The sequence below is a fragment of the Larimichthys crocea genome, unplaced genomic scaffold, assembly GCF_000972845.2.
Source record: "Larimichthys crocea isolate SSNF unplaced genomic scaffold, L_crocea_2.0 scaffold394, whole genome shotgun sequence".
Taxonomy (NCBI): Eukaryota; Metazoa; Chordata; class Actinopteri; family Sciaenidae; genus Larimichthys; species Larimichthys crocea.
In genome coordinates, this window is record NW_020855150.1 from 68,244 (window position 1) to 81,082 (window position 12,839).

The following is a 12,839-nucleotide window of genomic DNA, read 5'->3' on the forward strand; positions in this document are numbered from 1 at the left end:
ACAGCCAGCGGTGAAATGATGACATGCGGCTATACATGTCATCACTGGTCACATTGGGGAGGGGACCAGAGAAAACTACGGAGTCCGACATCGTTTTGGCGTATTCACACACCGATGAAACATTAATTTTAGTGACCTCCAATTGGTGTAATCGGGTGTTATTACCGCCGACATGAATAACAATCTTACTGTATTTACGCTTATCCTTAGCCAGCAGTTTCAAATAAGACTCGATGTCGCCCGCTCTGGCCCCCGGGATGCATTTAACTATGGCCCCCGGTGTCACTAACTTCACTTTCGGACTATGGAGCTGCCAATGACCAGAGTTAGTTTCTCAGCAGGTGTGTCGGAGCGGTTGGTGGTGTACCGTGGGCTTCAGTTTGGGGCTATGCCTCCTTCGAACAGTCACCCAGCCTCCCGGCTGCTCGGGAACTACCGGGGGACGGCTAACTGAAGCTACCTGTGGCGGTACCACACCGGCTACAGGGGACTGGCTAACTATCTGAGTTACTGACTGTTCGGTGGTGCGGTACCGTGCCTCTAACTCACTGACCCTCGCCTCCAAAGCTACAAATAAACTACACTTATTACAAGTACCGTTATCACTAAAGGAGGACGAGGAGTAACTGAACATGTGGCACACAGGGCAGGAGAGGAGAGAGGAGGAGAGCAGAGAGGAGGAGAGAGGAGGAGAGGAGAGAGGAGGGGAGCAGAGAGAAGCCATTGCTATTGCTAGTTAGTGTGGCTAACAGAAACTGGTGAAACTATCAGATTGTGGTCACTATTGTAAAGGGACCCGTTCACGCACAGACAGAACAAGTCTAAGGATAGTGCAGAGATAAGTAGATAATCGCTGATGTGAGAAATATACGAAAATCTGTTCAGGTGAGCAGAGCAGAGAGCACCGTGGCAGCAACACCGATAACCGGAAGTGACACAATACGTTACCGCAAAGCACGTCGTCACATCACTTGGATAAAGCTGATGCTTTATCTAAAGTGAAAAGGGAAACAATAGCTGTTTCATACTTCTTTTAAAAACACATCACACTTTATGCACTTTATGCATTTAAGAATATGCTAATAATCCACGAATGATGCAGTACACATGTCAATTCATGTATTAATACTAATTTAAAGTGAAGTTGTACGTAGCATGACATGAATACAGATGATATTTCAACCTAGACATTCTCATAGGTACCAAGGTTATCCTCTTAACCTATATGTGTGTGTGTTTTTTCTTTTCTTGACAGTGGCCAAGTGTGGGGTGACACGTGGGAGTCTGCAGAATGACATGCAAAGCTGTAAACCAGTCCACAAAATCTTCACAAAAGTTCAAAGTTCAACATGGAGCATTCAGTTCATGTTCACAATAAAAACAGTGAATACACATTTCAGTCAGTGTCAGTCTCTATTTCAGTCTATAACTGTGGCTTAAGTACATAAAAACATGCATGAATCTGATAGATCAACAATTGTTGCTTATCAACAAACATTCTCATATGCATCATCACCACTATAAAAGTGACTATTGTACTACTGACTATTATAGTGCTAAAGTTACAGTAATACTGCACATGAAGTAACATGGTAACAGCAGCTAGATGACAAGATTCTAGCTGTATGAGATGACTGTGGTGAGCAGTAATGTGTGTAGGAGCCTAAAGAAAGGAAGTTAACTACACCAGTACCAGCTGGAGTTAATGTTTATGTTTCTGCTTGTTTTAATATGTCATCTGTCATGTTTATATACAGAGACCATTGCACATTTAGAGTTGTTCAGTCTTATATACGTATTATTACAGTTTTTATGGTTAAATTAAAAGGATTTCAATAAATTAATGTACAAGTCATTCATACTGCTTGATTTCGTTTACTCCATCATATCATCCCATCTCCATATCATCATCATCATATCATACTATCTTCATGTCATCACCATCATCATCATCATCATCATCCTCATCATCCCATCTCCATATCATCATCATCTCATCTCCATATGATGATCATCATCATCATCCCATTTCCATATCATCATCATCATCAAATCTCCATATCATCATCATCATCTCATCTCCATATGATCATCATCATCATCATGATCTCATCTCCATATCATCATCATATCATCCCCTTACCCCTAAAAACATAAACATTGTTCCAGTGTACATAGCAGCCTTTGTCAGGTCTAAACAAACCTGTTTAACCTGGCCATATGCAAAGACCCGTCTTGTTAGTTTTGACATCATGATTTACAAAGAAACATTGACAACTGTGATAAATATACAGTATAATTGTCTGGGAGGCCCTTGTTCAAGAGAATTAGGTTGATGTTTCTTAAAGTTCTGCTTAGATACCAGGCTGGACAGGCATCCACTGCAGGTCTTCCTGTTTAAATTGTTGGAGCCTGGCAAGAAGGGCACACCTTCTTTTTGGCTGTGTCTTTTCTGCAAATGAAAATAAAACATGTAGGGATTATTTCAGGTACAAAAGTAATTTCTCAGCAAAGAAATAACCAGAAATAACATGTGATTTTGTGTGCACATAAAATTCCCATTGCCACTTCTGTAATTCAAAATAATATGTCAAGAAAAATAAAAAATAAAGGCCGGACTTCCTGTTATGGCGACTACCTGAGAGGATGTGCTTCACACCACTTCTACTACTAAAAATTACTCTTATTGTCTACAGGACGTCACAACATGGTGGTTGAGTGGACACGGAGATGCGGAGGAATAACAGGGCGAATAAAGGAAAAATTAATTCGCCTAAACAATTGAAGCTACCAGTCTACCAAGCTAGCGGGACAACTCCGAAAGCTAACCACAACGAACACATGGCAGAAAAGACAGCCAGTGGAGACGAGAAACAAGGGAGCCAGAAGACGGATGCAATACTGGCCGCTATAGGCTCCATGAAAACAGAATTCTCATCGAGATTTGACGATGTTATGATGGCAATAGAGAACATGAGAAAGGAGATAAATGACTGCAATGAACAAGTGTCTCAAACGGAACAGCGGATATCCAGTGCCGAAGACGAGGTGACTAACATAAAAACTAAAGTGCAGAAACTGGAGTTGCAAAATAAAACTTTTGGATCTGAAAGCCAGATCTCGATTGAACAACATGAGACTAATTAATCTTCCAGAGGGGGCAGAAGGAAAAGACCCGGCAGCTTTCTAGAAAAGTGGATCCCTGAAGCACTAGGCGCAACACTACAGTCCTCAGTGGTTTTGGAGCGGGCGCATCGGATCGGACCGATGAGAGATGCCAGAGCACCACCGAGAACACTAATAATGAGGTTTCATAACTACAAGGACATATTGGAAATTATGGCAGACCAACAAGTACGGCTTTATCCAGACCTAGCTGCACGACTGCATCAGCTGAGAAAACAATTCGACCCGGGCTCGTCAGGAACTTCGCAATTTAGGAATCCGGCACGGACTGATTCACCCAGCCAGGTTATTGGTGACTCATAAAGACCGAACCTACACTTTCAAAACTCCGACCGAAGCAGAAGAGTTCATCAAAAAGATCCAGAAGGATGCTGGAGAAAACTAAACCAAACCACAGGTGATATGACAGAAACAACAGTGTATGAGACAGTTTAAACATAATTTACTCGATATGGTGCTGGCTGTTTAAATACTGAGCTACAGAAGAGTTATAAAAAATAATTTCACTATACAGCAGGAGATAAGACGGATTGAGAGACTTTCAAGTATAAGAAGAAGATAAAAGACGTTCCATTAATAATTTTTCTGTCACTTCTGCCACAGACTCTGAGACCCCCAACCTGAGCTCCGTGCCCCCCTGCTACCACCTCAGTGAGGTTTTTTGCAAAACCAAGGCTATGTCACTTCCCCCACACCGGCCTTATGACTGCGCCATAGACCTGATTCCTGGTTCCCCCATTCCCAAGGGCCGCTTGTACTACATCTCCGGGCCGGAGAGGGCAGCCATGAAAGACTACATAGAGTCATCACTGAGGGCGGGACTCATCCGTCATTCCTCGTCAGCAGCTGGGGCCGGATTCTTTTTTGTGGGGAAAAAAAGGACGGGTCTCTTAGGCCATGCATCGATTACAGCCCCCTAAATGCCATCACCATCAAAAATCGTTACCTCCCCTGCCCCTCATGACATCTGTTTTCGACCAACTGCAACAAGCTAAGGTATTTACCAAGCTAGATTTATGCAATGCTTATCATTTAATCAGGATCAGGGAGGGAGATGAATGGAAAACCGGATTTAACATTTCTAGCGGCCACTATGAGTATCTAGTCATGCCTTTTGGACTCACCAATGCCCCAGCTGTATTCCAGGCTATGATCAATGATGTGCTCCGGGACTTTTTAGACCGGTTTGTGTACGTGACATTCTCATCTCTTGATGACATTCTCATTTAAACACCAGATCTAGAGATTCACAGAAACCATATATCCCAGGTCCTCCAACGACTGTTAGAAAACAAGCTCTATGTTAAGGCAGAAATGAGTGAGTTTCATGCTGACACCATCTCCTTCCTGGGCTTCATTGTAGCCCCTGGAAGGGTGCAGATGGATCAGGCTAAAGTAAGCGCTGTGGCCGAATGGCCCACACCTGATAGCCGCAAAAAGGTCCAGCAGTTCCTCGGTTTTGCTAACTTTTATAGGCGGTTTATCAGAAGCTTCAGCGCAATAGCAGCCCTGTTCCATGCACTCACCTCCACGAAGGACCTCAAGACCCGCTTTACCAAGGCTCCCATCCTCACGATGCCTGATCCCCGGAGGCAGTTTGTGGTCGAGGTGGACGCCTCCAACGAGGGAATCGGAGTGGTCCTGTCCCAGCAGTCTGAACAGGACGGGAAGATGCATCCCTGAGCCTTCTTGACGTGCCGTCTGTCCCAAGTGGAGCGGAACTAAGACGTCGGCAACCAGGAGCTGTTGGTGGTCAAGCTGGCCTCAGAAGAGTGAAGGCACTGGCTTGAGGGGGTGGAACACCCATTTATCGTCTGGACCGACCATAAGAACCTGGAATACATACGTAAAGCCAAGAGACTGAATTCTCGCCAGGCAAGGTGGGGACTCTTTTTTTTTTAAACCGCTTCTCGTTCTCTCTTTCTTACAGGCCAGGGTCCCAGAACATCAAGCCCGATGCCCTGTCACGTCTCTACGACCCCGAGCCTGTTGCCAAAGAACCAGAGCCCATCCTTCCACGGACCTGTGTGGTTGGAGCGGTGACTTGGCAGATAGAAAATGAGGTCAAGCAGGCTAACGGTGAGAGCACGCCATCTAGTGGGTGCCCTGAGAATCGATTGTTTGTCCCGGCTGAGCTGCGCCCACAGGTGAGCATACACTGGGCTCACACCTCGCTGCTTTCCTGTCATCCGGGGGTTCAGCGGACCATGTACAGATGTAGCAACTTAAAAGTTCCCGTGTTTCCGTGACGGTCCCCTCACGGTCCGTGGCTGGAATGTAATCCCCCGCGATGACGTAGTCAGTGAGGCCCCGACTGGAAACGCCCCTAAGCAGTCAGTGTGAAAACCAGCTGCAATGCCTCATTTGTCCACGGGGAGGAGCAGTGATGTTCCGCTCTCACCGTAGACTGTCAAAAGACACATCTGGACAGATATGCTGGGGTGAGCGGTGACCCGATCAGCTGAGACAGAGCACAAAACAGGAGCTTGTCGAGGCCATACAGACGTTTTGGCAAACGAGAATCACCGTAGACTTTTGCAACAGACTTATCTCTGGACTTTCAAAAGTTGTGCGGTGTATTATTAATAATGAAGGGGGGCATAGTGGAAAATAAACAGTGGGTCCATGTAGAATAAAAACATAACCTGTATACTGCAAACTTTATTAAAAACAAACATGCTTGACCTCATACTTGATTCACTCGTAATTCTTTCCATTTGCTGATAATGACGTGTGTGTGTGTGTGTGTATATATGTGTGTATATATATATATACGTACGTAGTAATACTGTGTTATTATTAGACTTGTTATATACGTTTGTTTTGGGTTAGGCTATTTAGCCTATGGTCACTGTTTAAATCAACAACATCTAGGCTATTCTGTCCTCACTGTACATAATTACTGAAGCGTCCATTGCACCTGGCCTAAAATACGTGCGTGCCTTAAATACCTGCATAACAAAAGGTTTCCAAAGAGCTGTTCATCACCAGGTATTCTCCCTGTTTAAATGGCGTCTCACAACGATCAAACCGTGATCAAATATTCAACAGGATGTATTATTGCTGTTGTTATTCTTCAATTCTTTGCAAATGGAGGCACCGCTGCAGCGGAATACACAGACTTTTAGAGAAAAATGCTCGTCTCTGCAGCGAACGGTTTTAGTAACTTTTTTAAGGGTCAGTTTGTTGTTTACATGCAGATAAACGAGAGAGAGGCGCGAGCACAAGAGAAGAGACGCTCCTGTAATTATGCAAAGACTCGGGGATGGACATAGATTAATCGCGCCAATCAAACAGCTGATTGCGCCAATGCCAGCCGGCATTAGCGCGATCAGCTGTTTCTCTGAGTAAACAAAGGCAGCTGTCCAGGTGGAAGCGGCATTTTAAAAAACACGAGAAAAACTCAAAAACTCTCTAAAACAACATTGCTAGAGAGATCAGGACTCCAAAGAGTTACAGCGAAGAAAACAAAAACGAACAAAGGAGAAAAAAGTCAAAAAGCGACCTGAGAGGCTGGAACAGCTTTGAGAATAGATTAATGGTGATATTTTTTTTTCATCGCCCGATAAGAGTCTCACCTTAACGCAGCACGTTAATGCAGATAACGGCCCACCACGAGTAAAGACAGAACAGCCTAGATGTTGTTGATTTGGTGAATGCTGACATGTTAGATATAAACACCTTAAATTTAATTTCAATTCATGAACACGCTCAAATCATAAGGCTACTGTATAGTATGCAGTAGTCAAACCAGCTGCATTTTCCGCTCTGTGATCTGTGACACTGGGAGACCAAAAAGCCCATTACTGCAACGAGAATGCTAATGAGGTGTGTAAGCTACGTCATCTCCAGGTAGAACAACTGTAAAAAAGTTCTGTGAGAGAAGCGCCATCTCCCGGTCATACCATGTAATTACATGAATGGGTGGAGTTACAGTAAAAAATAGACACGCCCAGGAGAAGGAGGGGGGTCACTCCAGTCACGGAACTTGGCTGGCAGCCGGCTGGAAGTCGGCTGGAAGTCGGCTGGCGTTCGGCTTGAACGGGAACTTTTAAGTTGCTACTATTGTATGCCATCTCTCTGAGGTTCTGGTGGCGCTCCATGGAACGGGAAGTCCTGGAGTACGTTGAGGCTTGCTCGGTCTGCGCCAGGAATAAGACATCTTCCGGGCTGCGTATGGGACTTCTACAACTGCTCCCCATCCCCTCCAGACCATGGGCCAACATCTTCATGGACTTTGTCACGGGGCTCCCGGTCTCCCAAGGTAACACCACGGTTCTTACGGTGGTGGACAGATTTTCTAAAATGACAAGATTCATAGCCTTGCCCAAACTGCCTTCAGCCAAAGAGACGGCTCAGATCATGATTGAACATGTCTTCAGAGTCCACGAGTTTCCTAGGGACATCGTTTCCGACCAGGGGCCCCAGTTTGTATGATGGATCTTCTGGAGGGAGTTTTGTTGACTCATCGGAGCCACTGTCAGCCTTACGTCAGGCTATCACCCAGAGGCCAATGGCCAGACCGCTGGCCATTGGGTACGCTGGGTTTTTGTTCTGTCTCGTCATTTCCTGTTTTATTTTGATATTTACCTGCTCTCTCATTTCAGGTCACTCCTTCCTCATGTGTCGCCGGTCTGATTGTCTTCCCCGCCCTGATTGTTTCCACCTGTTCCCCATTACCCTGTGTATATATTGTCTGCGTCTCCCTTTGTCCTGTGCCAAAGTGTTTCGTCCTCAGATCCTACACTTAAGCCAATTCCTAGTTTTGCCATAGCCATACCGGTTTTGCTCATGTGTTTTTGTTTCCTCCTCGATAGAGTGATGGTTGTTGGTTGTAATTTTCTTAGTCTAGTCTTTTGTTTTATAGTGCTTAGTTTTGTTTTTTCAGCCTCCCTTGGAGAGATTTCAGTTAATGTTTTGCAGCCTTTGATTTTCCTCTTTGTGAGTGATATTGATTTTGATAAATTTTTTCATAAACTCATTTAGAATTTTTTCCTCCTTTTGGAGTGATTTTTGTTTTCCTTAGATTAGGTCTGTTTTTCATAGCCTGCTGTAGCATCACTCTGTCGAGAGGGTTTTTTTATTTCAAAATCAGCTCACCAACACCTCTGCGTCTGAGTCCTGTTTGGAGTCCAGCCTGACAAAGCTTACTTTTGTACTACGGGTTAACCGGATTTTAATTTGTATGGGATGTCTCAGGGAGTAAAGTTAAACTTTATCTCTTGGAATTGTAGAGGCCTGCAACAAATTAAAAAAATTAAACAAGTCATAAACAAAATTAAAGATATTGACTCCAAGATAGTGTTTTTACAAGAAACACATCTTTTAGATGAGGATAACAGAAACAATAAAAGAAGAAGGCAAGGAAGTGTATATACAGCTTCATTCTCATCCCGAGCCATAGGTGTGATGACACTTATACATAAATCTGTCCCATTTCAAGTCAAAAACATAATAAAGGATACATTGGGAAGATACTTAATAATCCAAGGTACATTATTAACAGAAAATCTTAAATCTTAATCTTAAAGTGAATGTGTATGGAACCAATATAGATGATGCAAATTTTTATGTAGATCTCTTCCTTACTCTGTCAGCGTCAGGAGGGTCTTATATAATATAATTATAAATAACCGTAAATGCACAGAGAGTGATCTACAAACGTTCCTTGATTTGCACACGTATTTTGCTATCCACAAATACAAATTTCTAATTCGTAACTTGTATTTTGGTTTTTACAAATATGTGTATTTGTAAATATATTTCCCATTTGTAAAAACAAAAAAACCATTTATAAAACTGAAAATTCTGTTTGTGAAGCGTCCGTCGGTCTTCTTCCGCTTATCCGAATACGGGTCGCGGGGGCAGCAGCTTCAGCAGGGAAGGCCAGACTTCCCTCTCCCCAGCCACTTCTGCTAGCTCTCCCAGGGGGAGCGTTGCCAGGCCAGCCGAGAGACATAGTCCCCCTCCAGCGTGTCCTGGGTCTTCTCCGGGGCCGCCTCCCGGAGGGAGAGTCCACATCACTGCAGAAACCGCACCGATCCCCCGGTCGATCTCCCGTTCCATCCTTCCCTCACTCGTGAACAAGACCCTGAGATACTTGAACTCCTCCACTTGAGGCAGGATCTCATCCCCGACCCGGAGACTGCACTCCACCCTTTTCCGGCTGAGAACCATGGCCTCGGATTTGGAGGTGCTGATTCTCATCCCAGCCGCTTTGCACTCGGCTGCAAACCGCTCCAGAGAGAGCTGAAGGCCCACCACCCATGGGAGGGGTCTCAGGGGGGGGCAGGTGCGGAGAGAGATAGGCGGCAGTCGGAGGCAGGGACTCTGGCAGTCAGACCCCCGGTTGCAGAAGCTGGCTCTGGGGACGTGGAACGTCACCTCTCTGGCGGGGAAGGAGCCTGAGCTGGTGCGCGAGGTTGAGAGATTCCGGCTAGATATAGTCGGGCTCGCCTCGACGCACAGTGTGGGCTCCGGAACCAGTTTCCTTGAGAGGGGTTGGATGCTCTACCACTCTGGTGTTGCCCCCGGCGAGAGGCGCGGAGCGGGGGTGGGAATGCTTGTTTCCCCCCGGCTCGGCGCCTGTACGTTGGGGTTCACCCCGGTGGACGAGAGGGTAGCCTCCCTTCGCCTTTGGGTGGGGGGGCGGGTCCTGACTGTCGTCTGTGCCTATGCACTGAATGGCAGTTCAGAGTACCCACCCTTTTTGGAGTCTTTAGAGGGGGTGCTGGAGAGCGCTCCCTCTGGGGACTCCCTCGTCCTCCTGGGGGACTTCAATGCTCACGTGGGCAGCGACAGTGAGACCTGGAGGGGCGTGATTGGGAGGAACGGCCCCCCTGATCTGAACCCGAGTGGTGTTCTGTTATTGGACTTCTGTGCTCGCCATGGATTGTCCATAACGAACACCATGTTCAAGCATAAGGGTGTCCATATGTGCACTTGGCACCAGGACGCCCTCGGCCGCAGTTCGATGATCGACTTTGTGGTCGTGTCGTCGGACTTGCGGCCACATGTTTTGGACACTCTGGTGAAGAGAGGGGCGGAGCTGTCAACTGATCACCACCTGGTGGTGAGTTGGCTCCGATGGTGGGGGAGGATGGTTTAATGAAGATAAACCACATACAGCCCTTTTATCATTAGATGCCAAAAAGGCCTTTGATAGGGTTGAATGGCCTTATCTTTTCAATGTTTTAGAAAGATTTGGTTGTGGAAATATCTTTATTAAATGGGTGCAGGTCATATACAATAACTCTACAGCAGAAATTCTAATGAACAGAAATATTTCAAAACCAATAAATATTAAAAAAGGATGGGGCCCTCTCTCGCCCTTGTTATTCACATTAGCAATAGAACCGTTTGCTATAGCAATACGTTCTCATCCACAGTTTTGCGAAATTTACAGTAGGACCAGTAGAGCACAGAATCGGTCTTTACGCGGACGATGTAATTTTACTTATGTCCAGCTTAAGTAAATCAATCCCAGCTCTGATACAACTGATAACATCATTTGGCGATATCTCAGGGTTTAAAGTGAATTATACCAAATCCTCTATATTACTACTTAATTCAAATGAAAGGAAAAATCCAATAGCTGAAGCAAATCAGTTCAATGTTGTAGATCAATTCAAATATTTTGGAATACGCATTGTACCCAGGTTAGAACAGGTAGCATGTGCCAACTGTAGTGGCAAAACTTCGTTTGGGTTTTTCTTGTAACCCTTTGTATCCAGTTTTCCAGGTTCCTTTGTTTCACCACTTGGAGAAAGCAGTCGTGCAGTGTCAGACTCGCAGTTTGTGACCAAAAACAATCCAGTGAGAGCTGATTGATGAATGAAGCCGATAATTTATTGTAACTTAAATAAACACATAAATAACGCATTGTTTGCATGGGTCTTTTAAACCTTGTAACTGGCAGGACCACACAGCTTCACACGCACCAACTATGAACCTTTAATGGCAGAAATGAATGAGTCAATTGACAGGTAGATGTCGTTACCAGTATCCATAATCGGCAGAGTTAATATTTTAAAAATGAATACTTTGCCAAAGTTGCTTTATTTATTCCAGAACATCCCGCTACCACTACCTACAGATCTATTCTCAAAAAATTATTTGTTGGTTTTCTATGGAACAACCGTAGGGCAAGACTACGCTTGTCTTTATTGTACTTACCATTTGACCGGGAGGGCCTAAAATGTCTGAACTTGATGTGGTATTACTGGGCTGCACAACTGAGGTCTATTATGTTTTATTTTTCAATGGATAATGCCCCTCACTGGGCTGAAATGGAATCTTATGGCTTAAATCTATCTCTCCTTTCATGTATTTATTCAGACCCTGTACAAAAGTTTTGTAAACAAACTAAAAATCCAATTGTAAAACATATGATAAAAATTTGGTATGAAGTGAAGAAATACTTAAACGAACCACAATCACTATTGCAATTTACCCCAATTTGGGGTAATCAGTTCTTTGTACCAGGCAGGGCAGATTCAACATTCAAATTATGGTTAACTCAGGGACTTAGCTTGAGTGCAGCTGACCTTGCTTGAGTGCAGACGCTTCACTCTTTTGCTCTCCGCTTTACTCTGCTTTACTGTTTTTTCTATTATTGTAATCCTTTCCTTTTGCAAACAATTTTTTGGAAAGCGGATCCTGGCTACCTATATCACTGGGAGTTTAGTTACCGAAGGCTGCCACTTTTATATTAATCTGTTTTATTTTGTGAGCGTGGCCTATCAGCAGCACAAGCCTGCACTATCGTGACTGGGACCGAGGAGCTCAGCTAACAAAAGCTAATTAGCAGCAAGATTACCACAAACTCCTCTAGAAGATAGCAGTACTAGAAACTAAAATTCATCGGCTTGAAGTGAACGTGGAGGTAAATGGACAATATGGGAAGGAAACCACTCTGCCAATGTCCCAAAATAGTGAGAAAAAGCAGGCTAACAGAAAGCTAATTAGCACCACAAAGACGCAGCAGGAGCCAGGTGTAAATGCCACTAAATCAACAACTCCTTTCTGGAACTCTCTTGGTGCAAAGCCCAGGCATCACAAATTGCCTCCCTCAGATATGGGAAGACGGTTAACAGGCAGAACCCAGCACCTGGAGACTCATGATGACACTGAGTAGCCTGCACTGCCATCAAACAGGAATTCATCTTCAACCCCGTTACCAAAGAGAAAACAACGATGGACTGGAAGTACAACAAAAACAAAGAGAAAATTGCCCCAAGACACAGGGATTCTTCTAGAGAAAAGATTTGCTCCACTTTCCCAAAATCCTGAATCCCCAAAAGAAAGCTCATCTTCCAGCACAAGAGAAAGGTATGAGGCTAAATCATATGCTTAAAAGCGACAGAAAGAGCTAACAACTGGGCCTGAAACTTTGATAGTGGGTGACGGAGCTGTGGGTGAGATAAAACGCTTTTGCAGCAAGAAAAACACCAAAGTACTCTGTTTTACCAAAGATATGGTGTCTGATATTTCAAAGAAGATCCAGAAGATTGCTACTGAGCATCCAACAGTTAAATCTCTTATCATACACACAGGAGCCCTTGATGTTGTGAAGCAACAATCGGAGGTATTAAAACAGGACTTTGTTGATCTGATGAAGAGAGTCCAACAGTTTGGCAGGAGATGAGCAATTC